Source organism: Anser anser, assembly GCF_964211835.1.
Source record: "Anser anser genome assembly, chromosome: Z".
NCBI lineage: Eukaryota > Metazoa > Chordata > Aves > Anseriformes > Anatidae > Anser > Anser anser.
Window position 1 is genome coordinate 18,988,918 of NC_139723.1, and position 26,896 is coordinate 19,015,813.

The 26,896-nt window shown below is 38.4% G+C and overlaps 1 long non-coding RNA gene across 1 annotated transcript in view; it reads left to right on the forward strand.

Moving 5' to 3' along the window:
- Positions 1–26,896, forward strand: part of LOC310889192 — a 46,040-nt gene that overhangs the window by 7,322 nt on the left and 11,822 nt on the right. The gene's annotated exons all lie outside the window — the stretch shown is intronic.

Consider the following 26,896-nt stretch of genomic DNA (forward strand, 5'->3'; position numbering starts at 1 on the left):
ATGTCCCCAGATAACCACAATATGGCATGCAATTTTGAATGTCATGTTTGTTTGACTCATGAGAGAGCGAAATAAAAAATTGCCTGGAGCATTATAAATGCAAATACATTACCTCTTTGGCAGTGGTCATTTTGTATTACATTATGACTATTTTATTGAAGGCATATCAAAACTGTTTTTCATAGAATTCCACGTTCTGAGACAAATGCTGTTATTTTAAGTGGGCATTTTACTTGGGATAGCTGACAGACTTTTTGGGAGTGAGGATGACAGAGAAAACTAATTGCATAAACAAGCTTCAAACAATCATTAGGCAAGAAAGTAATCTGTAATAGTGACACTCTCAAATCTGTATTGCAACTTCAGAAACTATTGTATTATGTTGCTATTTTTCTAAACATTTATGGTAATTGTTGAGTAGAATCATTCATTTGTTAAAATAGGAGTAAATAAAACTGGAAAAAAAAGTTACGATTCAAAAATGATTTTTAAAGTATTATTTCTATCTCACTTTGCCACTTTCTAGGAGATTATTGTTTCTAGAATGATTGCTCATAGTTCTTCTCTTCAAAAATGTTTTTGTCTTCTCAAGTTTGAACAATTTCAGTCATTATTGCTTCTGAACTTGAATAAAATTCCAAAGATATAAAACTTTATATCTGAATAGTTAATTAAGACATTATTATTTCACCTTTCTTCTTGAATTGATAGTTATCTGCTTACTAAGATAGTTAATGTCTAGTAAATCTTACTATCACTACAAAAAAAAAAGACTTTTTGAAAAGGTGAGACATTTACTGTTTTAAGGGAGTGATTTTTTTTTTTTTGAAGTGTTCCTTTCTAGTCAGTTGTATGAGAGAATTAGGAAGCCAAAGGTAATCAACATCCAAAAACAAAACAAAAACAGCTGTACCCCCCAAAGCATTAACAAATATAGTTTTACTGATGCATAATTAAGTGAATTAAGAACAAATGCAATCACAGGCAAACAAATGTCTACTTTTCATTTATACATAAGCTTACCTAAGTACACTCCAAATCTTCAATTAAAAATTCCAAAAGAATATTTCCTCAATTGATTTAATACCTGATGCAATAACATGCAGACACACAACTAAACCAGCCTAGAAAACTACAGACAATGAACTGGTCTGTCCCCCTTCAGGGGAAGCATAGCAGAAATAACTGTACCTAATCTAGCACAGTGTAATAAGAAGTTAAGATATCACTCAAACAGCTTGCTAGAGGGAAAAGAGTCCATTCATCTCCAGCCTGGGAAATGTCCTGTCTACTGTATGTTTCTAAAAGCTCCGTCTCAATGTAGAGAGGATTACTGCTAATGACTAAGCAGTTGGGAAAGAGAAAACATCATATATCTGAAACATAAAAAGAAAACACTTGACTCTGAATTCCTATTGCTGTAAGGAAATCGATCTATAAGTACTTTTCTTCCTACAAGTCTCATATTAGGCTGGAAACAAAATGATTCTCCTTCCCAGCTGCTATTTGTAGAGCACACTCCTCTGCCAAGCTGGAACAAACTCCTGCAACTTTTTTTAATGTTTCCTTATGCTGAAATCCTGCCAAATGATTTAAAAAAGTTTCATTCAAATTCTGGATCATTTTAATAGGTATTCAAGCTTGAAACCACCTAGAAGACAACAATAACTAGGAAAAAGCAGTTGGGTGCTATTGGATAAGGAGAACCACAGACATAGTGCAGAAGCACTTTTTGTCTGAAAACAAAAGAAAAAGCTAACACCCTGGACCTACTCTAATTTATGCACTAATATGTTTGCTAACTCCTTTGCTATTATTCCCCTCCAACACATGTAATTTCCTCCTGTTATGTCCACCTCAGTAACCATGCTTAGATCCAGAGTGACTGTTAAAGCTTGCTGTCTCTTTACAAGCCTTCCCTTCTTTGCACTAAAGCTATGGGTTTCCCAGCTCCATCCCGTGGACATAACCTCAGCTGCAACCCTTGCCTCTCGTAAATTATCACTTCATCCTGACTACAGCCCTTCAGTTATAATCTTCTTGCAGAACCACATCTTGAGAACTCCAAAATGCTGAATGAGTGTTTTAATGTTTCTGTTCTTAAAAACAAACAAAGCAACCCCCCCCCCAAAAAATAATAATAATAATAAAAAAAATGTTATAGCCTGTGTCTATATAGAAAAGACTATAGGATTTTCCTTCCAACATGTTCTTTTGATACTGGCCTACCCTGTCAAGAGTGGAGTCTTACAGCCATGATGTAACTCCACATGAAACCCTCCAGCACTGTACAGGCTGCAATACAAGTGTTAGTAGGCAGCAAACCTGGTGCAAACTTTTGTTGTGAAAATAAGGAAAGTTTGCACTGGTGCAGGTAATTCTAATTATAAGTGCAGACCTTCTGAGTACCTATCTTCCTGTCATACCTGAAAAGTAAATGGTAAGTATCTCCAAGTTCCTTCTTTTTAGATACCTTAGACACCATACAAGTTTATTTTCAGTCCATTTTAATGTGAAAATTAGAACCAGAACCAGAAACAATGATATCCAGTTGTTTAAACTGACAAAAAATGAAATGGTATATGACAGTAATAAGACAATTAAAACTTGTATCTGTTCATGTACAAGCCTAGGAAAGTGCAGAGAGAACACCTAATCTAGAAGGAGGTTAATTGTTTAAATGTTCTTATTTTCAGGATCAATTTCTGAATAGAATTGTTTGGGGCATAAGATGAATTTTAGTAATTTATTACTACTCAGATTGCAAACTTCTCCAAGACTAAAATATAACTGCTAATTACCATGGGGATAAATTTTATCAATTTGTTTACAAATTCAATCACATGAAATTTAAGACCTTATAAAATATTCTTCCTCTTTCCCAGCAAAAATTAGTTCAACTTTCTCAATCTTTTGTTATATCACGAATCAAGGAAGGGATGATGATATGACAGATAAATGTATTCTTGGTGAGAAGCAGTGTACAGAGCTCTTTGTAGTATTTATTTTTTGTTGGACCTTTTCCTTTGTATGTTCTCCAAATAATATTCCTGGCTGTTTTCTTCATTGCAGCTGACAGTTTGATATCTTTTAATACAGCTTTTTCCTCTGCTTTCATTAAAATCTATTTCCTTATTGGTTTATTACCATAGGTTACTATTTATTTCATATCTTGTAGTTCTTTACTCTAGAATTTACTAATGTATTTGAATCTGCAGTGAACTCCATTTGCACCCTGTTAGGCAGGTATCTAAATGACTTTAGTCATTATGAATCTGATTACATTTTACATTGTCCTTTATTATTTAATGAGACTTCCAGTTCAGTATAATCAAAAACCTTGCCTTTGACATTAGCTGCTGAAGCTTTGCTCTGTTCTGCCTTTTCTAAGCAAATTGCTCGGACTAAATGTATTGTCAGGTTGACAAACCTCCTGTCTTCCCAGAAACACTCTTCAGAAAAAATAAATAAACAAAAACAAGTAGAATCCAACCCTAAACAAATGCAAACTCAAAGGAGACAAGTTTGCTTGATCCAACTTTCAACTGCAGGAAATGCTATATATTACAAAATATCCCAGAGTATTACAAAGGTTAATGTGTCTTGGAAATGAGAAAACTGAATTCTGATAATATAGGATCAGTTCAGGTGTTTCTAAAAAACACTGTAAGTATACCCTGCTTTGTGCAGATATATAGAAGACCTAGGATTAAGCAGTAGAGACCTGTTCACATTATTTATAATTGCCTTATCATTCCTCTGGTGATACTCATTGTTCTTATCCTCAGGGCTACTATCTTCATCTAAAATTTTGAGGTGGCAGGAAGAGGAGAATGACAGAGATATAGCAAGATATGTAGAGAAAAATGTGTCAATCTTGAGGTATCAGGAATTTAAGTGAAATTCAAATTCTAGCTATGTATTAAACATTTATGGAAATTAAAACTTGATTACATTTAAAAGCAAAATTGCCCCTATGTTATTCATCAAGTGCACAGTTTTCCATTTCCTCCTTAACTTGACTGCAAACAAACCTTATCCAAAAAAGGTTTAGCTAGTTGCTGGGGTGTAATATCTAAAAAACTGTAGCAACAACAAGAAGCCCCAATATAAGAGACATGTGTGATCATGACATTGTCCATTGTCCCTGTAAAACAGTGTTGCAATGCTATACTTTAGCAAATATAACTGGGGAGCTCAATGCATGTAGGATAGATGAGTAATTTACAGATTATCTAAATTGCTGAAACATGGTCTATTTCATTTTTCGGCATGACGGGCAAACAAAAGTTTCCTGACCCCATTCTCAAACTTCCTCCCCCAGTAAAATATTGAAAAGAACCAGAAGTCATCACAACTAGAGTTAGATTCCTTCCATACTCTGCCAAAGGCAGCAGGAGCCCACCTGTATAAACAGTGAATGTATTCATTGGATTGCAGCAACCTTTTTCTGAGAAACTGTTCTTGTGAGATTCCTGAGATAAACACACTTTGGTGGGAGTAGCACCCTATGGTAGTCACTGTGCTTTTTTTTCATAATGTTTCCTGACTTGAAAATGAGAAATCCTAGAGGCAAGAATATTTGCACCTTCAAAAAGAAAGTTCAGGGGAGAGGGGTTATGTTGGCTTCATACCCTGCTAGCCTGGAATTTTTTCTGGCAACTGGAGTTGCTTTAACATATGAGCCAACACAAAATATGTCTGCCTCCATCTTATTTCCTCTGTTCTTTTCAGTTGCTGAGTTCATCTGTGTGTGAATTGTACTTTTTTATACTTTCTCTTCATCTCAAAATTACTGACATATGGAAAATTCTGCACTAGTGCATTTGTAAATTAGAACACGTAACATTAAATATAGCATAACCAGGTGCAATATAGCACTACAAAGAAGGAGAACCCATGGCAAAGTTTTCTTAGAGGTTGTGTTGTTTTTTATTATTATTATTATTGTGTAGGAGACCTGGGTCTCTGTCACCCAGCTCATGAGCAGATAATGCTGTAATGGCCGAACCAGAGGACATGAATGCAGGTAGGTGTCTGAGGCTGCCTCACCCATGTTCTGAGAGGGATCTTGTACATTCTGATTACAAATCAGAAGCAGGTGTCATCTGCCAACTGGACCAGCATACACACGCTGCCTGGACTGGCCAAGGAGCAGAAATAATCAACTTTAGTTAATGACTTCTGGAGACAACCACAACATTAGTGTCAGTGGAAAAAGAAATAAAGAGAGACATTAATTAACTTAATAATTAAAGATGCTCATACTGCTGGTAAGCTAACTGAAGGTAAGCTTGAGCTAACAGAGGAATTGCTGTCACCAAATGTCTTGCCATCTGGGGTCTTCATGTGACTGTCAAGGTCACACCACGTCCTCTCCTCTGATGCACTCCCTCACGTTTCAGGGAGACCCATGCCAAGCACAGTGACTATATTAAAATGAAATGGCAAAGATCTCAGACATGTTAAATGTGCAGTTAAGCAATGTGGCCAATGACATTTTCCTTTTTGCAGTGTCATCATAGTTGAACTTTCCCCAAATGCCCACTGGAAAATAAATAAATATCACAACTTTCTGGTTTCCCATGGGCAAGTTTCAGAGTCTTGGGACAGTCACAATGAAATTTCTTGCAAACTATTCCCTACCTTTTCGCAGCAAGTAGCTTGCTAACTGTGACAACATCCTTTGCATCAAGAGCAGACAGGGAGGGATATGAATCTTGGATTCCCCTTAAGAACCGATACTGCTTAAGCAAATTGGAAAATTTCACATGAAGCCCATGTATGGCTTCAAAATCATTTTAAAATTTTAGCTTTAATTTATGCTATCAAAACTTGAACAGAGATTTCTCAAGTTCACTAGACATAGGTATTGTTTCATATTTTGAGAAAGCAAATTAAGTTATCAAATCCTGGTGCCATTTAAAATATGCTTTAGCAAGAAATGGCTAAAGAGCAATTCAGTGAAATCTCCCAACAACTGCCTTCCTGTGGACAGGACCATACAAATAAATAAATTAATAAATAAATAAATATTGAGTGAACAGCACTTTCAAGTATCCAGATGAGAATTTATGCTGAACAATATCATGCACAAGGATATTGTCTGTGATACATGTTGGTCGTGGTACTGTTATCAAGCCTTCTGTCATTTTTCTTTCATTGTATCGACATGCTTATGTGACTTCAGTGGTTTTTTGTTTGTTTGCTTTTCCATCAAAACTATGGCTGCTTAAGGAACGTGAAAGCCAATATTCTGTTTCATTATGCACTTAGACATATAACATTTTTATGAACACGTCCTCCAAGAAAATAGATCAGCTCCTTTTTGTACATTTGATCACCTGTTAGGTATTTTAACTGTGAAATTTATGTGGGATAGACAAAGATATTGCCAATGACAGCTTATTTTGTAAAGAAGATTCCATCACAGAATCACAGAATTGTCTAGGTTGGAAGAGACCTCCAAGATCACCCAGTCCAACCTCTGACCTAACACTAACAAGTCCTCCACTAAACCATATCACTAAGTTCTAAATCTAAACGTCTCTTAAAGACCTCCAGGGATGGTGACTCAACCACTTCCCTGGGCAGCCTATTCCAATGCCTACCAACCCTTTCAGTAAAGAAGTTCTTCCTAATATCCAACCTAAACCTCCCCTGGAGCAACTTTAGCCCATTCCCCCTCGTCCTGTCACCAGGCACATGGGAGAATAGACCAATCCCTACCTCACTACAGCCTCCTTTAAGGTACCTGTAGAGAGCGAGAATAGAATACCATAGAATACCTTTGAATAAAGAGCGCTCACTTCTCTTGATACCACATTTATATTTTACTGGCTTTGATGTTCAACAACTCTCTAATGTCTTAAGGAGATCCATGCTGGAAGAGAACTTGGGTTTTGATTTCATTAGTAACCTGAAGTAACACAAATCAATTATAGCCAATGCACATGGATTAAATCAATTGCATTAGATGACAGTTTAAATAACTGTCAGTGTACCAAGATTTAAATCAGGCTATACTATAGCATTCATCCATGCTATTTGTTTTAAAGAAGAATCTTCTACACACAGGAACATTTTGCATATTTTTATTATTTATTTTTCCAGTAGAGCTGTAAACTTGGCTATAGCAAGGTAATGAAAATGGATGACAATGACCTTAAAATATTATATGGACTCTAACAGCCCCCAATATGTGATTTTTTTGTTAAAATTTATGTAAGTCATTTGTAAGAGAGTTTAGCAACAGAGAAATCTCACAGAAACTTCAACTGTTATAAGCCTATAAGTCAGCTGTTTATATAGTTTGCCATATGTACATGGTAAAAGAAACATGAATTCTTTCCATGTACAGTCCCTCTTATTTTTGCGCTGGAGCTCAGGCATGACAGGAATTGTTAAGTTGATACTTACTACATGTATATTGCTGTCTCCAACCCCTACCCCACCCTGCTCTACCCCCTTCCTTATTCTTATTTTTTAATATTTTTTAATGTTGTGTGCTGTGGGCCATCAGAGATGCTTGGCTGGTATTTAGAAGCTGCACCCTAACCATGTGAGCTGAAAGCTGATAACAGAGACCATTAAGCATAGCCTCACAGGGCTCATACTGCTGCAGAACACAACTCTATGTCTGATTGGCATAGAGGTACATCTCATCCCACTTGATTTGTAATTACAGAAACAAGAAATTGCTTCTCATTAAAATTTTAAGGTTAACAATAAAAGAACATCAAGAAAACACAGCAAAATGAAACAAAACACATTTAATGAAATCTCACTGCTGGAGCTGAATTAAACCTCATACAAGTCAACTCTATACTTAGGCGTACTCTTCTTCACATGGTGAAGGTCTGTAATGCATTATCAATCTGCTTTTATCTGTTTTGATGTTTATGAAAAGTGTTGCCAATTTGTAACTGCCCAACAGTGTGGCACTTTTCCAGAATCTTTTCTCAAATCCTACTATACCATACTTTTTCCTTCTGACAAAACAACAACAAAACCCATGAACTTCTCCCTTGCAAAAATAGATGAGTTTCCTAATTTACTAATTACTAACTTACATTTTCTAATTTATTCAAACTTACTAATCCATGGCATTCTTATTCCTATACTCAAATAAAAATAACAAACTGTTCTATATACTATTTTCCTTTCAAAAGGAGCCCAAAACATATTCCTTGATAAGATAATCAGATACTTCTTGCCAAGGTTTTTTCATTATAGAAGCTGTAAAAAGAGCACAAAAAAAAAGGAATGAACATTTCTTTCCAGAAATGGAAAACAATATGATGTCAAATTGGCATAAGTGTAACAGAATTTTATGTTTCGGTTTTGATTCTAAAGTAAAGGCCAGTTGTTTCCTGCAGTACTGGTAATTAATAATCAAAAAATAAAAAAGACAATGTTATCTGAGATTTTGAAGCTGAATTATTGTGTCGAAAACATTCTGCATATGTTTGTAGGTGTGTTTGTTTATTTGTTTTAAAATGTTAACAAAGCTGTGGATGATAAATCTAAAAATTACTTATCAACATATACTTCAGTTTTTAATGTAGCAACAAAAGATCAAATTAGATAAAGTTATGGAAGACAACAATACAGAAAAAAAAATGATGAGGACCTTAAGAATAATAATGTTTTCTTTTATTTTATAAAATACTGAAGAAGCTACTCTTTCCTTTTTCTTTTCCTTAGTTCCTGTGCAGAGACCTACAAGAAAGTAGGGCACAATTACGCTATGCACACACCCTAACTGAGGAAGACTAATTTTTTTTTTCTTTCCAGAAATATATTTTCATTATACCAACCTATTTTGTGTTTTCTTGGGCTATGCAAAATCGAATTGTTCATGTGTTTATGGCCTGCTTAGTGATTAATAACATAGGCTAAGCAGTCATTTAGGCACTACAGTTAGCAGCAACAGTAGATGTCCAGATTTAGGGATTTAATTTATCAGTGTGAACAAGGTTTATATCAACTCCTCCAAAAATGCTTCCTCTCGCTTGGAAAGAAGATGGTGGGATGAGAAAAGAAACATCTGCTGCATTTAAAAACAGCTTGTTGGCTGATGCCATCAGTGAAGCCAGCCCTGCAGTTAATCAGCTCTGCCCTCACCAACAGATGTCACTGCAAGCAAAAGGAATTAATTTGTGAGGTTATTGGGCTCAAGGAGTGACAGAACCCTCTGAAATTCAAACGTGAAAGAACCTCTCTTTCAGAGCATATGTTCATGTATCAGTTCCTCTACCACAAGCTGAGAATTAGCAGCAGGCAAATTGGTAAAAATAACAACAACAACAAAAAAAAGCGTTCAAACTTAAAGCCATATGAAACAACTGAAATACATCAAAGCAAAATGCAGTACTCTGCTTTTAATTTTATGAATGATTTAACTGAGGAAACAAAATCTGTTCATTCATTGTGAATATTTCCTCAAGGCACATTCGGGAAAGTAGACATTCCCAGCCACCTGATTCTGTTGGTAAAGATGGGAAATCAAAAATATTTCTGTAGCTGTTAATAAGCAACTCTTTATTTTTTTCTGCTTGTGAATATATATATAGTAAGACACAAAACAGCACAAAAATCATTAAAGCTGAAAAGTAAAGAAATTAAAAGTTAGAGACTCTCACATTTAAGATTATTCATGTACAATCTTCATTTTCCATTTTTGGGATTTGTATGCATCTTTTTGTATAATCTTTAATTACACAATCATATTGATTTTATTATGGGTTTGTGTTTCAAAGACAGCCTTGGATAAGCATTTATATTTTTAAAGAAATACAAACTGGTGGGGTGGGGGGAGGGCAGAAGAAAGAATGTTATCAGGAAGAATTATTTTGACTTCCGTGTCAGCAGTCTAAAATCCTTTAGATTAGATGCAAATCACAACTCTCTCTCCCTCTCCTGTTTGCACTAACACCACTACTGGTAGCAAGTGTAATCTAGATCCCAGGAGGTTTGATACACATTTTCCATAACTACTTGAGAGCAGTACAAAAATAAATTTGTGGATTTTGGGAGCTTATCCAAAGCTTTGAGGATAGAAACCTTTTGTCATAGCACAAATTCTGCTCCAGCTCCTCACAGCTTGTTACCCTTGTCCTCCCTTTGCCTCCCTGAAATACCTCTTCTCAGGCCTCCAATTTCTTCCTCAGTCTGCTTTCATGTCATTCCATTCGTAGGACTCGCTTTCTCACTGTGTTCCGATTTGTGGTTTACCATTTTGCTCTCCCACTCATTAGGAAGGAGGACCATGAAAATTTTTTCCTGCTCAGAATTAATCTGTCTTGGCTGGCAGTTGGAAAAATTGCAAGGTTGCCTTGCTAAGCCCTCAGTGCCCTATGCTGGCACAGTTTTGCTGCAGCAGGAATCTGGCAAATTTAGCTGCCAACATCTAACAAACCTCTGCTGAGTACTTGCAATTTGAGGTTTATTATTTGCAAAGCCTTGCAACTCAGCTGACATTTAGCTTTAGCTTTCTTTTTTTTTCCTTTTTTTTTTCTTTCCTTCCTCCCCCCCCCCAGATAAAAAGCTACAAAATGTCAGTCCTTCTCTGATTTTCATGATTTTTCATGAAAACAATAAAATAATGAAGATTCACAGAGAAAATTTTTTACCTCTCTCATCTGATCTGAGATTTGCTTCTTTATGGTGAAGGCTTTCAAAAGACAGAGTCTTCCATTATGGAATACTTTGGTCCATGCTGAGTTAAAAATATATAGCATATATTATATATTATTATTATTATATATATTATATAGTGTGCAAATGATGTCACTAGGTGTGCTAAATAGAACATGCTAAAAAGGTCATTCTTAAAAGTGGGAACCAAAATGCTTAGTGAACAGTTGGCTTTCAGAAATAAAAAAGGTTATATGAGCTCCCATTGCATTTATGACGCTTTTTAAAACTTCTGTAGTTTTGAAAATATGATTACTACCAACAAATAATTAAGCACATTTCACTCAGAGGAACATTTTGTTTTAATGGGACTACCTATACACACAGGTATGTGTGTAAAGTTCTGCACCAGATTCAGAGATCATTTTTAAAAAACTTGACCCACCTACATGAACCACTTGCTTATGTGAATTTTCATGCACATTTTCTGCAATAATTGTTTTATTTGGGATACAATAAAAGATCTTTTATTATTTACCAAATGGATGCTTTGCATGTTGTGATATGAAAAAATAACTCAAAGGGAAGAGGGAATGTTGGGGGGCAACCTCAGTTTCACAGTCCTACATATTTTTAGATTGGAAGTCTGTGGGCTTTGACATGGAGCTGGACGATTATTTTCTTCTTTTATTTTTTTATACATTTTTTCCTTTACTTTTCCTTCTCTCTCACTCCTTTTTTCCCATTTCATTTTTCCTCCCAGCTAACAGCTAAAAGTCAGTCTGAAACAAGGCAGTGCTTAGTCTCTGCTTTCTCCTTTCCTGCTATTTATTTATTTATTTATTTAGGTCATTGAAGATACACAGAAAAAAAATATCAATAGTTTGGCTAACCCTCAGGAATATATGCTGTCACTGGTACCTTTTAGCATACCATTTCCTCATAACAGAAAACATAAAGTAGTACTTCAGTAAAAGAAAATTATCCTGTTATTCTAGCCAACATAAAGGAATAATTTAGACAAAGGTCTGCACCCTTTTCAAAGCATTGGGATTTGTCATACATATATATATTAAAAAAAAAAAAAAGTCTCTCCTCCCCTTTATAGAATAAGGAAGTGCATCTACAAGTAGTAGATGGAAATCAGCAATACAAAGAAGCTCGTAGTTTTCCTAGAGTTCAAATGAAATGATCAGACATCAAAGTTTCCAGCCACTTTGAAAGGCCCATAAAGATAAATAAGTGGTCAGCCACCAGCAGAGCTGTAGTCAAATATCTTTGTTCTCCCATGGAGGTGGGGGAATGCTGCATTTGTTTCAACATTTTTGTTTTCCATTTAATGTGGGAAATCTGGCTGTTTTCCACAGAGGTCAACATTTTCAAAGGTTTGGGGCTGATGGTAGCAGTTTGGGTGGCTACACATCTTTCGCCTTTGATGGCTGGGGTGGATTGGATTTTTAGCCCTCTGGATTGAGCACATTTTCAATGTGGCATGTTAGTGGTGGAAATTCATTTCCATTGCCTAATAAGACTCTAAGCTTCACCAGGTCAAAAAACCTTTCTTACTACTCTTCAGATCCTGTGCAGGAGCAAGGAAGTGAGGAAGGGTACTGCCTCAGCTCAGCATTAAACCACCATGCACTTAAAAAAGAGATTAGACACTGTGGGGAAAATACAGACCTACAATTTATAGGTAGTATGGAAAAGAATGCAGTTACTCGGAGTTCAAAACAGTATCAGTAATCCTAATAGAAACTATTTAACAGGCAGAGGGAAGCTGAAGTGGTAAAAGGTGTGTTCCACAGACTACAATAATAATGAAGTTTTGCTATTCCAAACATTTACTTACACCCTTCACTTTAAGCAGTCCCTCTGAAGTCAGATAGGACAGACCATTAAAGTTACAACTTGAAGAGTATGGGAGTTAACCAAGAAAACTGATGTTCATTTTAATTTCACACAGCCATCAGTTTTTATCTCATCAGGAGCACGTTAGCCAAGCACATGTTGGCTTTGAATGCTGGTTTAGGCACTATTAGTACATATCACATTACACGTGTTATTGGTTTTATATTTGGTGCACATTACGTAAGTGCTATACAATTTTTAAAAATAAAGGAATCTGAACTGGCAAGAAAGGTCAATTATTTTTACCAAATATATGCCTTACCATAACTTAGGTGGATTTTTTTTTTCTCTTTTCAGCACTAGGAAATTGATACACACTCTATGAGATTCACACAAATCCCTACATCATAGTTATAACATTTAGATGACTGAAATGATCACATCTGACTTTTTTTTTTTTTTTACTAAATAACATCTCACAACACCATTATAGCTTACCAGAAAAGAAAAGCAATACAGAATATATTAACCTATATTCATATGAGAGACAGAGTTGACTTTTCTGACCTCCATGAACAGAAGGAATTGCAAATGTCCACTTTCTTTATGTGAGTTTACCATATCTAGTAACACCAGCTGTTTGTGTCACTCTTTACACATACAATACGCAGTGAAGGGTCCCTCCAAAAAAATCAATAGCCATTATCGTTGTTATTTACCATCATCATAATCCATCATCCACTGTTGTTTCACACCACATTTTCCATGCCAAGTGTGGGTGTGCATTACCAGGTTGATGAATAGCTGAAAATTGCCATGACAGGATTGCTGAGTTTCTGCTGGCTGGCATAGTAAAATATGGGATGATTTTTTACAGCAAGATGCATTAATAAGTGCTGCAAAACTCAGCTCTTAATCAAGAGTAATTCCCAATTCTGATATGTTCTTGATCTACAACACCAGTATATATAGCCTGTAGATATAGTAAAAGAAGAGTTTATACTATTAATAACATTTTGGAATTGAATAGCAACATTTTGCTGTGAGAAGAATGATGGTATTTTACAATTTGGTTTGTTGATTATGACAAAAGACAATAAGATAGAAAGATTATAAAACAAAATACCTCTAGACTGATTAAGGAGGTCTTATCTTAACCAATCATTTGCATGGCTGCCATCTGGAATGATGTAAAATAATTCTACCAGCATATGCCTATAACCAGGACATCACTCCATACCTTGCAAACCTCTTCTGTATGAAGGCTCTTTCAGAGGTTTTTTTATAGCTTGCTATATCCTGATAGCTTGCTGTATGGGCTAGACATGAAGGGACCTCATGAGAAAAACAACAGACATAATTTTTGTTGTTGTTGTCTTCGTCTGTTATCTGATATTATTATATAAAATATTTAAGTTGTTTTTAGGTATGTGTACTCAAAACTGGCATCTGAAAACCAACCAGACAGACCTGCATCCCCAGAGTTGCCCAGGCTATCCTTAAAATGTTTGCTCATAGAAAACTAAAGTTGTTTACACATTAATAGTTTCACCATTTGGCCTTCTATTTTTTTTTTCCCCACTAGCTTCAACAATTAAACATTCAGCCTTGCCTGAGCCTAGTTATGACAAGATCAGTACTTGAATACAACTAATTTAGCTAGTGCAGAGATCAATCAGAGTGCCAAAATGATAAACAAACAAACAAGTCCAATTTGAACATATTCTTCTGGCAGAGGACAATGTCAATGTTTAAAGCAAATATGCCTGAGCACAGTAGGTGTCTGTTCTGGAAATGTTATAATTAAGTTATAGGGTTGTATACCTGAAAAGCTGAGGGTCTGTTACACCTTCTCCTCATCATAAGAAGGTTCAGACTCTGTCTCCCACTTTTGGAGCTCCATAAGCACCATTCAGCCTGCTGAGACCCAATCCGTACCCCGAATCCAAGCCTTGAGCTGGGTGGAGAAATTGCTGGGGAGCAGCACAGTGGACAGGAAATCTGTCAGTCACCGTGAGTGCTGGATTGCACCTCCTATTCAGTTACTTACCTCTTCATGTGCTATTCCCCATTTTGGCATGTTAAAGTTTCTCATAACACCTCTGAAACTCATAACTTCTCCATGCACTATATAGGGCCATGGCACATAACACTGAGAGGTAGAGAAAATTCTGAGGAACACATTGATATTGTGTATACATACAATGCAAGTGGGACGAGGTTGATAAGGAGGAAAGATTTCAAGTTGTGCGAGTGCTGCTTCTGGTAAAAGAAGAAATGCCAAATTTCAATTGAATGAGAATTGGAAGAAAATAACTCACTATGTTCTATACATGTGCTTGAGGTTGCATAGGGGCTTAAATGTTTTCCCGATTAAGGGCATAATTTTTACACTTAGATGTATAAATGTATAAATGGAAAGTTGCAGCGAGAGTCCTAGCTCACCTAAACCTATAAATAAATAAATAAAAATGAAAAATAAGATTCTAAGAAGAAAAACGTGGAGCAATAGTGTAAAGACAATTGCAGCAATATTTAGGTTTTAGCATGCTCACATTACAATAACTATGACATTTCTTTAGTACATAAAGCAGGCTACATTCAGGAGTTCAGGACTGTTTTCTGGGAAATTCTAACTTTTCCAAAAACATTTGTAACTATGACTGTAGGTCCACAGACTGGCTTGAGTACTTAATATGTACTTTAAAAAAATAGTGTTGAAACTTAGAGTTGATCGGCAATTTTGTCATCATAAAAGGAGTACAAAAAGGCTGACTGACTAACTATAAAAAATAAAACACAGTTTAATAACTATGATAATCTAGTCTATGGTAGTCAGTTGCTCACAACAGAGCAAGTACAGTGCAGCCCAAGTACATATTTTCCATCACTAGCAAAATAATTGAATGAAGATGGGAATTTTGTCTGCTACTTAACATATACTGTTAATATAAATTGTACTAACATATTGAGATGAGAAAAGATTTTTGCTTGTTGTTTTTAGGTGACAGATGCATTTGTGCTGAAAAATAATACTGTAACACAAGACACCGGGTGACCTATGCATCTCTGTCTCTCATCTTCTTCATTAAGATATCCAGATATGGAATTATAATAAAGATTCAGTCAGAGGGCATATGAATTGGGAATAATAATTGGGATAACTAATTGAACCATAACTGTGAGTATAAAACCAGGATGCTTAAATCAGATCTGGGCTTTGGTTTGTGATGTAATCTGGCATCGATTTCCACAAAAGTCCTAAGCCTCTAAGCTCTTGTGCCACCTGCTTGGATTCAGACTCGTTTCCTCAGACCAGGGTGCCTACATGCAGTCCCTGCCAACATTTCTTTCCAAAAGAGATTGAGATAAAGAAGAAGGTAAAAGGTCCCGAAGCCTTTGCCTAGCAGGTTGCCAGTGAGTGCTGCCTGAGACATCCTGAGGCCCCCTACAGCACATACTCTGACTCACTGGGTAATAGGGAGTCTGAGCAACCTTGCTCTATGAGCAGCATGGGAGATTCTGATTCCCTTCCTTGTCTCACTTCTATCCCAGCTCTGGTAACATGCTTCTCTGAAGTTTTTCTCCAGGAAGATCTGAGCTGTGCTTAGAACCTATTTGCCTTTTAACAGAAATGCAGGGTGCTACCAGTACTGGTCTTGAAAAGAAGTGGCACACTGCCAGTTGTACACTGCTTCTCTAGTGATTTCATCCAACTTTATTGACTTCATTGGTAACGGACCAAGTGGACCTTTAGTGTAGCTATTGACACAGGTCTTCTCTGAATAGGTGTCTGAAAATAGCTGAAACCCATGTTCTGCCATTGCAGTTTGGATCACACATGCATTACAAACATGGACTGGATTCAGAAAAAAAAAAAATCTATCTAGCAGAAAGACTGATACTTAAAGTCTTACCTATGATCAAATAAATAAATAAATAATCTACTGTACAGTGATAACTGTTCATGCGTGGCCATGTAGCTCTTTGAAAAAATGAAAATGTAGAAGGGTCTGCTATATCTCAGACCGAAGCTAATCTGAAATTTGAATGTGAAAAGCTTAAATATTTTTCCTTACCATAACTGACTGTTAGCTTAATATAATGAACTATCTCATTAATGGCTGAAAATTCATCAGCCTCTCTAGGGTTACTGGATTTATCCAAAGGGATATGTAGTCATAGACTTACATAGTTTAATGTAGTCATAGAAAAAGAAAGTGTAATGTCTGCCTAAATCTTCACTATATATTTTTTTTTTCTGAGGCCAGAAAATCTAATTTAGAAAATGTATTTTACAGTATTTTTACTTTTGCAGGTTACACTTGGCATTTAGTTTACTTACCTGTATTTACAAACAAAGCTTGTGAGATAATAGGAGAGGAAACAAAAGAAGACCATTCTGAAAGGAAAACTACACTGGTTAAGTATTCACATATGAAAGTTTAGATACACTTCAGTAATATAGAAGCATTATTTTTTTTTCTTTTTTTTTTTTTTCAGCTGAACAGTTCGTCTTTTATAGATGGACAGAGAAGGGAAATTAGAAGATGCTGGCAACTTAAGAAACGAAGATAAAGATAGCTTCCCTTGGAAAGGGGGCAGCATGGAGCATGGAAACTTTGCAATTATCAGTTTATCAGTAACTAAAATAATTGAGCTTCCCCTGAATGTTTTTCTTCATTCCTTCTTCTGAGCTCCTTTGAAAGAAACATCATTTTCCTTTCAGTCACAGTGAAAATTTTTAACTTCAGTACCATTGTGTTATGTTCCATGAAGTCTTCTATGCCCTTTATTCCAAACTTTCCACCAAGGTTACTGCATTGGATGTCTTCTTCATCAGCTACTATCAGCTATCTTTAAAAAAATGACATATTTACTGCATTATTTCTCATTAAAGTGAATATAAGTTCTGGGTGTCTAGAAAAAAGAAGTTGCTTATTTCACAGAAAATAGAGGTTGCAAAAATACTTTGTCCAAAAAATACGAAAGAGAGAAAGACAAAAACTAAACCAAAGAATAAATTATAGTTGTGGCTTAACCTGGAAGATAGCTAAGCACCACACAGCCATTTGTTTCCCTATAGCCTTCCCACCCCCACAGTAAGATGGGGAGAAAATCAGGAAAAAAAAAAGTGAAAAAGTGAAATTTGTGAGTTGGGATAAAGACAGTTTAATAGGACAGTAAATGAAGGAAGAATAATTAACAACATCATCATTAACAACAACAACAACAATAATAATAATAATAAAATATACAAAACAAGAGATGTACAATGCAATTGCTCACCGTCTGCTGACCAATGTCCAGTCAGTACCTGAGCAGCCCCCTCCTCTGGCCAAGTCCCCCCAGATGTCTTGCTGAGCATGATGCCACATGGTAATGGATATCCTTTTGGCCAGTTTGGGTCAACTGTCCTGGTTCTGTCCCCTCCCAGCTTCTTGTGCACCTCCAGCCTTCTTTCTGCGAAGGACAACATAAGAAGCTTGTGTCTGCGTAAGCATTGCTCTGCAGCAACTACAACATCACTGTGTAATCAGCATTATTCTCATCCTCAATATTTAAAAATAAGCATCATATCATCTCCTAGGAAGAAAATTAACTGTATCCAAGCTGAAACCAGGAAAATATCTACCATCTATGTCATGCTCCAGCCCCACGCATTCTAATACATCCCAATTAATCTCCACCACTATTCCTGTCTTTACACACACACACACACACACAGAGATATCATTCCCTTAGTCTATGGGCTGTAACTCTAAAATGTCTGTTAATTTAATCCGTCTTTGGGCTCTATCTGTCATAACAGTCCTACAGTCCTTCAGGGCAGGAGAGATGGTGTGTGGTGCTGGATTATTGTGTGATGAAGCCAGTTCTGGTTCCATCAACATTGTGGATGTCCAGTTCTGTTAAAATTCATTCTTCATTAATCTGGGTAATTCATAATGTAGTATGATTGATATGGTATTATGGTATATAGCAACCACATTAGTAATGACATACGATATTATATCATAAATAATATCATACAATTTAAATCATTGGCTATTCTCGCACAACACCCAAATTCACAGAGGTTGGTGCATGATAGGGAATGTGATATACCCACTTAACACCGTGCTCTTTGGCCCAGGTATCTGTCAGGTTGTTTTGTAAATGAGTCCCACTGTCTGACTCAAATCCTTATGGCCATGTCATCATGGGATTTGCTCTCCAAAGCCCAGGATAGTGTTCCAGGTGGTGGTATGGGGCATAGGATATGTTTCCAGCCATCCAATTGTTGTTTCCACCACTGTAAGCACATGGCACTTGTTTTGGTGTGTTTGTGGGTGTGTGACATAACCGATCTGCCAGGCCTCCCCATATTTATACTTCAGCCACAGTCCTCCATACCAAAGAGACTTTAACTGCTTGGATTCTTTGATTGCAGTGCATATTTCACAATCATGGATGACCTGTGCAATAGCATCCATGGTCAAGTCCACCCATTGGTCACAATCCCATCTTTATGTTGCATCTCTTCCTAGATGGCCTGAGATGGCATTGGCACACTGAGATATAAATAATTCACCATTATGTTGCCAGTCCAGATCCACCCGAGCCACTTCAATCTTCGCATCCTGATCTACCTGATGGTTGTTTTGGTGTTCTTCAGTGGCCCAAATCTTGGGTCAGGCTTGACTCTTGGGTATCTGCATAGGATACTTTTACAACCACATTCTCTACCTGGGCAGCAATATCTTGCCACAGTTTGGCAGCCCAGATGGGTTTGCCTCTGAACTTCCAGTTCTGCTTCCATTGCCATACCAACCCCATCCATGACTCAGTATAAAGACGGAGCACTGGCAACTTGCACAGCAATTTTCTCATTCTAAGGCTGGCTGGATGGCCTTTACTTTTGAAAATTGGCTCAATTCACCTTCTCCTTCATCAGTTTCTGCAACTTGTTGTGAAGGGCTTCATACAGCAGCCTTCCCTCTCTGATGCTTTTCCACACTTTGACAGGACCCATCAGTGAACAAGGCATATTGCTTCTCACTTTCTGGTAGTCTTATACAGTGGGACCTCTTCAGCTTGTCACTTCCCCTCTAGCAATATTCCAAAATTTTTGCCTTCTGGCCAGTCCATGATCAAATCCAAGATTCCTGGGCAACTAGGGTTTCCTATCTGAGCCCATTCTGTGATCAGTGTGACCCACTTACTCCACATAGCACCAATTCTATGATGTGTAGATGGGACCCTCCCTTTGAGCATCCAGCCCAGCATTGTCAGTTGGAATGCCAAGAAAATCTGTACCAACAACTTCCAAACCAGCTCAGTCCCCTTAATGTGCTACTGTAATCTCTTTTTTAGTTGGAGTACAGTGGTCCTTAGATCGTATTTCCCATTCCAAAACCCTAGGTATCATCCTTGACTCTCCACTGGTGCTTTCTAATAGGGGCTTCAGGTGGGATCATTCTCCCCAGCTGCAGTGTAGAGCAGATTTACATCTTGTCCTGCCCAGATTAGCCCAAGGACTACTGCATGAAATATTTCCTGTTTGATTTGCTCTAAGGGTTGTCATTGCTCAGGGCCCCATTTGAAATCACTCCTCTTCTGGGTCACTTGATAGAGAGGGCTTACATTCAGGCTGTAATTCAGAATATGCATCCTCCGAAAATCCACAATACCTAAGAAAGCTTGTGTTTCCTTTTTGCTACTTGGCAGAGACATAGCAGTTATTTTGTTGATCACATCCATTGAGATCTGACAATGTCCATCTTGCCATTTTACCGCCAAGAACTGGATTTCCTGTGCAGGTCCCTTGACCTTACTTTGTTTTATGGCAAAACCAGATTTCAGACATATTTGGGCTATTTTCTTCCCTTTCTCAAAAACTTCTGCTGCTCTGTTGCTCCACATGTCATCAATGTATTGCAGGTGTTTAAAAGATTCACCGTGTTCCAATGCAGTCTGGATCAGTCCATGGCAAATGGTAGAGCTGTGTTTCCAGCCCTGGGGCACTGGACAGCCCTACAGGTGAAAACTGTGGCCTGCAGTCTGTTGCCAAAGAAGCTGAAAGAAGTTCATTAGCAATGTAAGTTGTGGCAAATCACTTGGCTGCCTTTAACTCCTGTTCATACTGAAATTCTAATATGTTCAACATGGCATCACTCAGTGTCAGCATGACTTCATTCAGGCCACAATAGTCTCCATTCACCATTAGAATTTTGCACTAGCCATATGAGACTATTAAAGGGTGAGCAACTCTTACTGATCATTCCTTAACTCTCCAGTTGATGAACAAGATTGTGGAAAGGAATCAGGGAGTCTCGGTGCAATATTGTGACATCTGCATCGTTGTGGTAGCTATTGGCACCTGTTTTCCTTTGACCCTCAGCAACTCCACAGCAGAAGGGTCCTCCCAGATACTGGGCATGGTAGACAGCTGTTTGATCTTCTCCATCTCCAAGGCAGCTATGCCAAAAGCCTACCATTACACTTCTGGGTCCTTGAAGTACCCTCTCCTGAGCTAGTCTAGGCCAAGAATCAACGGAGCTTCTGGGCCAGTTCCAAAGGGGTGCTTTTGCCACTTATTCCCATTTAGGCTCACTTCAGCATCTAATACAGCTTGCTTTTGGGATCCCCCTGTCACTCCAGATAGGTTCTGCCCCTTTATAGCTTGATGGCATTAGGGTACACTGTGCAGCATCATGCGCTAAAGCCTTATTTTCTTGTGGGTCGGATGTCCGAGGCCATCTAATCCATACAGTCCAATAAACTGGGTTGTCCCTTTCCTCCACATGGCTGGAGGCAGAGCCCCTCTAGTTCTAGTCATAGTATTCATTACTCACATATTGTAAATGCAAAATAGAAGTCCCTTTGTTAAAAACAGAAGTAAGATCAGTCACAGAATCACAGAATCACAGAGTTATTAAGGTTGGAAAAGACCTCCAATATCATCTGGTCCAACCATCACCCTATTACCAATGTCACCCACTAAACCAGGTCCCTAAGCACCAAGTCCAACTTTTAACCCTTCAGCTCTGGGGAACTGCCCACTGGAAACTGGAGCAGCCATTTTCCTGGAAGAACCTCCTTTTATGGTTGTTACTCCTTGCAAATTATGTACCTTTGCCTCTAGAATTGAAGAAATCCTAGATTGGATCTTTTCTTAACAAAAGTTTCAATTTCTGATATTAAAGAGCCGCAATTAATTCAATTATTGCATAAAAGAACATTCTCATCTACTATGAATTAGAATATAATATTATATATACATGTATATCTGTTATGAAAGAAATAAATGCAATAGATTTAGACTATGCATATTAATAAATAAACATTATATATATACAGTATTTGCACTGAAATAGCAACTAATAACACAGAAATAGCTGAATGAAATTTTCAAGTTACATGTAGAGGAATGATTTTGTTGTTGTTGTTTGAATTTGTTTCAAAAATAAATATGTAGATCAATTTAGAAATTGTATCCTACATAGGTAACACCTGATGAAAATCTTGTACTATTAGAAAAGTGAGTAATTATGAATGAGAACTGATATTTTTAAGTCCTAAGACCTTAAGATGGCCTACAGAAAAACTGGAGATGGACACTCTTTGTGAGGGAGTGAAGTGATGGGACAAGAAGTAATGGTATTGAATCAAACAAACAAACAAACAAACAAAAAAGTAGATATTGATTAGATCTTAGGAAGAAATTCTTTACTATGAGGGTGGTGAGGCAGAGGAACAGGTTGCTCAGAGAAGTTGTGGATATTCCATCCCTGGAAGTGATTAAGATCAGGTTGGTTGGGGATTTGAGTAGCCTGATCTAGTATAAGGTGTCCCTATGCATGCAGGGGGTTTGGAAATAAATGCTCCTTAAGGTCCCTCTTCCAACCCAAACCATTCTATGATTCTATCATTCTAACATTCTATCATTCTATCATTAAGTCCACACACCACCACTCATAGCCATAGTATTACCTGAATTTTGTCTATCTTAAGGAAAATAGAGCTTAACAACAACTCTCTTAGAACAGCAACTCTCTTTTATTTTATTTCTGTAGCAAGAATAATAAATTGAATTGTAGAATATAAATCACAGAATCATAGAATATCTGAGTTGTAAGGACCACCAAAAAAAAATAATCATGTGACTGAGAGCATTGTCAAAACACTTCCTGAACTCTGGCAGGCTTGGTGCCATGACTGCTTCCCTGGGGGTCTGTTCCAGTGCCCTACCACCCTCTCGGTGAAAAAACATTTCCTGATATCCAACCTGAACATCCTCTGTTGCAGTTTCAAACCATTCCCACAGGTCCTATCACTGGCCACCAGAGAGTAGAGCTCAGCGCCTGCCACTCTGCTCCCCTTCGTGAGGAAGTTGTAGACCGCCATGAGGCCTCCCCTCAGTCTCTTCTCCAGGCTGAACATTCCAAGTGACCTCAGCCGCTCCTCATACATCTTCCCCTCTAGACTGTTCACCATCTTTGTTGACCTCCTTTGGACACCCTCTAACAGTTTTCTGTTCTTTCTTATACCGTGGTGCCTAAAACTTCACACAGTACTCAAGGTGAGGCTGCACCAGTGCAGAGCAGAGTGGGACAATCACTTCCCTCGAGCGACTAGCAATGCCGTTCTTGATGCACCCCAGGATACGGTTGGTCCTCCTGGATGCCAAGGCACACTGCTGGCTCATGTTCAGCTTGCTGTCGATCAAAACCCCCAGATCCCTTTCTGAAGTGCTGCTCTCCAGCATCTCATCCCCCAGTCTGTATGTTTAACCAGGGTTGCCCCTTCCCAGGTGCAGAAGCTGCCACTTGCTCTTGTTAAACTTCATATTGTTGGTGATTGCCCAGCTCTCTAATTTCTCAAAATCTCTCTGCAAGGCCTCACCAAACTCAACAGAGTCAACAGTTCCACTCATTTTTGAATTATCTACGAACTTGCTCAAAAACACAAGTCCTTCATCCAAATCATTTATGAAAACATTGAAGAGGACTGGTCCTAAAATAGAGCCCTGGTGAACCCTAATAGTGACTGGTTACCAGCCTGAGGTAACCCCACTTACAAGAACCCTTAGGGCTCAACCCATCAGCCAAGTGTTCACCCTTCTTATGCTTTTATCTAACTGTATTCTGTCCAGAAAGATACTGTGAGAGACAGTATCAAAAGCTTTACTGAAATCCAGAAAGATTACATCATCTGTTTTCCTTTGGTCAACTAGCTGGGTGATCTTTTTGTAGAAGGAAAATAAGTTTGGTAGACATGACCTTCCCCTAGTAAACCCACATTGGTTCTAAGCAATGACTGAGCTGTCCTTCAGGTGTTTTTCAATAACTCCAAGAATCATAGAATCATAGAATCATAGAATCATAGAATCACAGAATCATAGAATCATAGAATCATAGAATCATAGAATCATAGAATCACAGAATCATAGAATCATAGAATCATAGAATCATAGAATCATAGAATCATAGAATGGCTTGGGTTGAAATGGACGTTAAAGGTCATCTAGTTCCCATGCCCCTGCCACGGGCAGGGATGCCACCCACTAGATCAGATTGCCCAGAGCATCATCTAACCTGGTCTTGAACACCTCCAGGGATGGGACATTCACAATATGTCTGGGCAACCTCTTCCAGTGCCTCATCACCCTCTGAGTGAACAGTTTCCTCCTAACCTCTAATCTAAATCTCCCCTCTTTTAGTTTAAAACCATTCCCCCTTGTTCTGTCATTATCTGATTGAGCAAAAAGTTGTTCTCCATCTTTTTTATAAACCCCCTGTAAGTATTGAAAAGCTGTAATGAGGTCTTCTCTTCTTCAGGCTGAACAGCTCCAGCTCTCTCAGCCTTTCTTTATAGAAGTGTTCCAGTCCTGGATGATCAGGTGTTCTGATAATCTTCTCCATAATAATATATTATAATTATAAATATAAATTATGGAGAATAATCTTCATAATTTTACCAGGCACTGAAGTGAAACTGACAGGCCTGTAATTGCCAGGATGTTCTTTCTCGCCCTTCTTGAGATTTGGGACCACATTTGCCAGCTTCCAGTCAACTGGGACTTCTCCAGATTTCCAATACCATTGGAAAATAATTGAGATAGGTCTCATGATGACATCAGCCAACCCTCTGAACACTCCAGGAAGAATCCCATCAGGCCCTATGGACTTGTATTCATGCAGGTGGAGCTGCAAATCTTGCATGAGTTCAGGGTTAACTGGGAATTTATCATTCTTGCAGTCACAGTCCTCCAGCTCAGGGCATCTGGTGTCCTAGAACCCATCACTGGTGTTAAAGACAGAGGTAAAAAATTCAGTAAACGTCTCTGCTTTGTCTATGTCCCTGTTTGTGAGGTGACCATCTGTATCAAGTATCAGACCAATGTTTGCTCTGTTCCTCCTTTTCACATTAACATACTTTAAAAAGCTTTTTTTATTGTCCCCTACACTGCTGGCCAGCTTTAACTTTAATTGAGCTTTGGCCATCCAGATTCTCCCTCTACAAAGGCAAGCAGCATCCCTGTAGTCCTCATGTGTTGCCTGACCTTGCTTCCAACCACCATACACTTTTTTTTGTCTGAGCTCTTGAAGAAGAACCCTGCTCAGCCAAGCTGGCCTTCTGCCCCTCCTTGCTTGACTTCTGACTCTTTGAAATTGCCTGTTCCTGTGCTCTGAGGAGGTGGTGCTTAAAAACCAACCAGTGCTGATGGACTCCAATGTCTTTAAAACCAGTTTCCCAGGGGACCTTACTATCTAGTTCCCTAAGCAGTCTGAAGTCTGGTCTCCCCAGATCTAGAGTTGAAGTTTTGGTGGTAGTTTTCCTCCTACCACCAAAGATTTTGATTTTGAGTACTTCATGGTTGCTATGGCTAAGGCAGCCACTTATTACCACTTTACCCACTGGACGATCCCTGCATACAAGCAACAGGTCCAGGAGGGCACCTTTCCCAGTTGTCTCTCTTAGTACCTATACCAAGAAGTTATCATCGAGGTGCTTCAGGAATCTTTGGTCTCGCTTGTGTCAGCTGTGTGATATTCCCAGCTGACATCTGGCAGGTTGAAGTCCCCCATAAGGACAAGGGCAGCTGATCTAGAAGTATCTCTCAGTTCTTTAGAGAATAGTTCATCAGTGTTGTCATCATGGCTGTGTAGTCTATAGTAGACTCCCAAAACAACACACCCTTTATTTGCTTGTCCCTTGATCCTTACCCAGAGGCTCTCAACCGTGTTCACACCAACTGCAAGCTCCATACGGTCCAGTACCCCCATTACATAGAGTGCCACCCCCCACACACCTCATGTGACCTGCCTGTCCCTGCTGAAGAGCCTGGAACTGTCCATCGCAACACACAAGTTGCAGGCCTTTTCCTACCAGGTTTCTCTTATGCCAATGATGTTGTAGCTCTGTGGCTGAGCCAATGCTTCTAGCTCCTCTTGCTTGTTTCTCAGGCTGCATGCAATTGTATAGAACTGTTTCAGATGTGTTTCATTGAACCTAGCCCCTAGTGGGGCAGACTGAAGGGTATCATTAGCATGCAGTCCCTCAATTATTGGCATGCAGTCCCATAGCTTATCATTGGTGGACCTGTTTTTGTCCCTTTCCCCTTTCAAATCTAGTTTAAAGATCTATCAATCAGCCCTGCTAAGTCCTGGGTAAAAATCCTTTTCTTCCTCTGAGAAAGGTGCTCTCCAGGAGACAGTAAGATAAAAACCTGAGAGGTTACATAAAACCTTATATAAGGTCTACCAAAGGTAGACCTTCCCATGATCAAGAAACCCAAAACTAAGTTGCTGGCACCAGCCTTGAAGCCACGTATTGATCTGCTGCGTCTTCCTGTTCCTTTCAATATTGATCCCCACTACTGGAATGATAAAGGAAAACACCACCTGTGCACCTGATCCTTCAGCCAATTGCCCCAAAACCTTTTGATAGCTTTCGGACTTCTCTTTGTTATCTCATCACTGCCAACATGAAAACCCAATAAAGGGTGATAACCAGACGGACATACCAGGCAAGTGCCTTTCCTTGCTATGTCTCTTACCCAAGCCCCAGGGAGACAGCAGACTTTCCTGAGGGTTGGGTCTGGATGGCAAATCAGGCCCTCCATTCCCTACAGAAGGGAGTCCCTTAGGACAATAACCCTTCTTTTTTTCTTGGTAGGGGTTGTTGTGATGCAGGGCTTAGGCTGACTTGCCCTGGACAACTCCCCTAATGTGGATGAACCTTTGTCCACATTGTCATTTGCTTGCTCATCAAATTCCAGAGCCTCATACCTGTTGTGTGGGGGCACCTGGGAGGGTGAGGTATGCAGCAGGGTGGTTCGCCTGCTGTGCCAAACCAGAACCTCCTTCCATTCTCCCCTCCCTTTTATGTTCCCTCCCTCTACTTGTTGGTGAGGGAGTAGGGG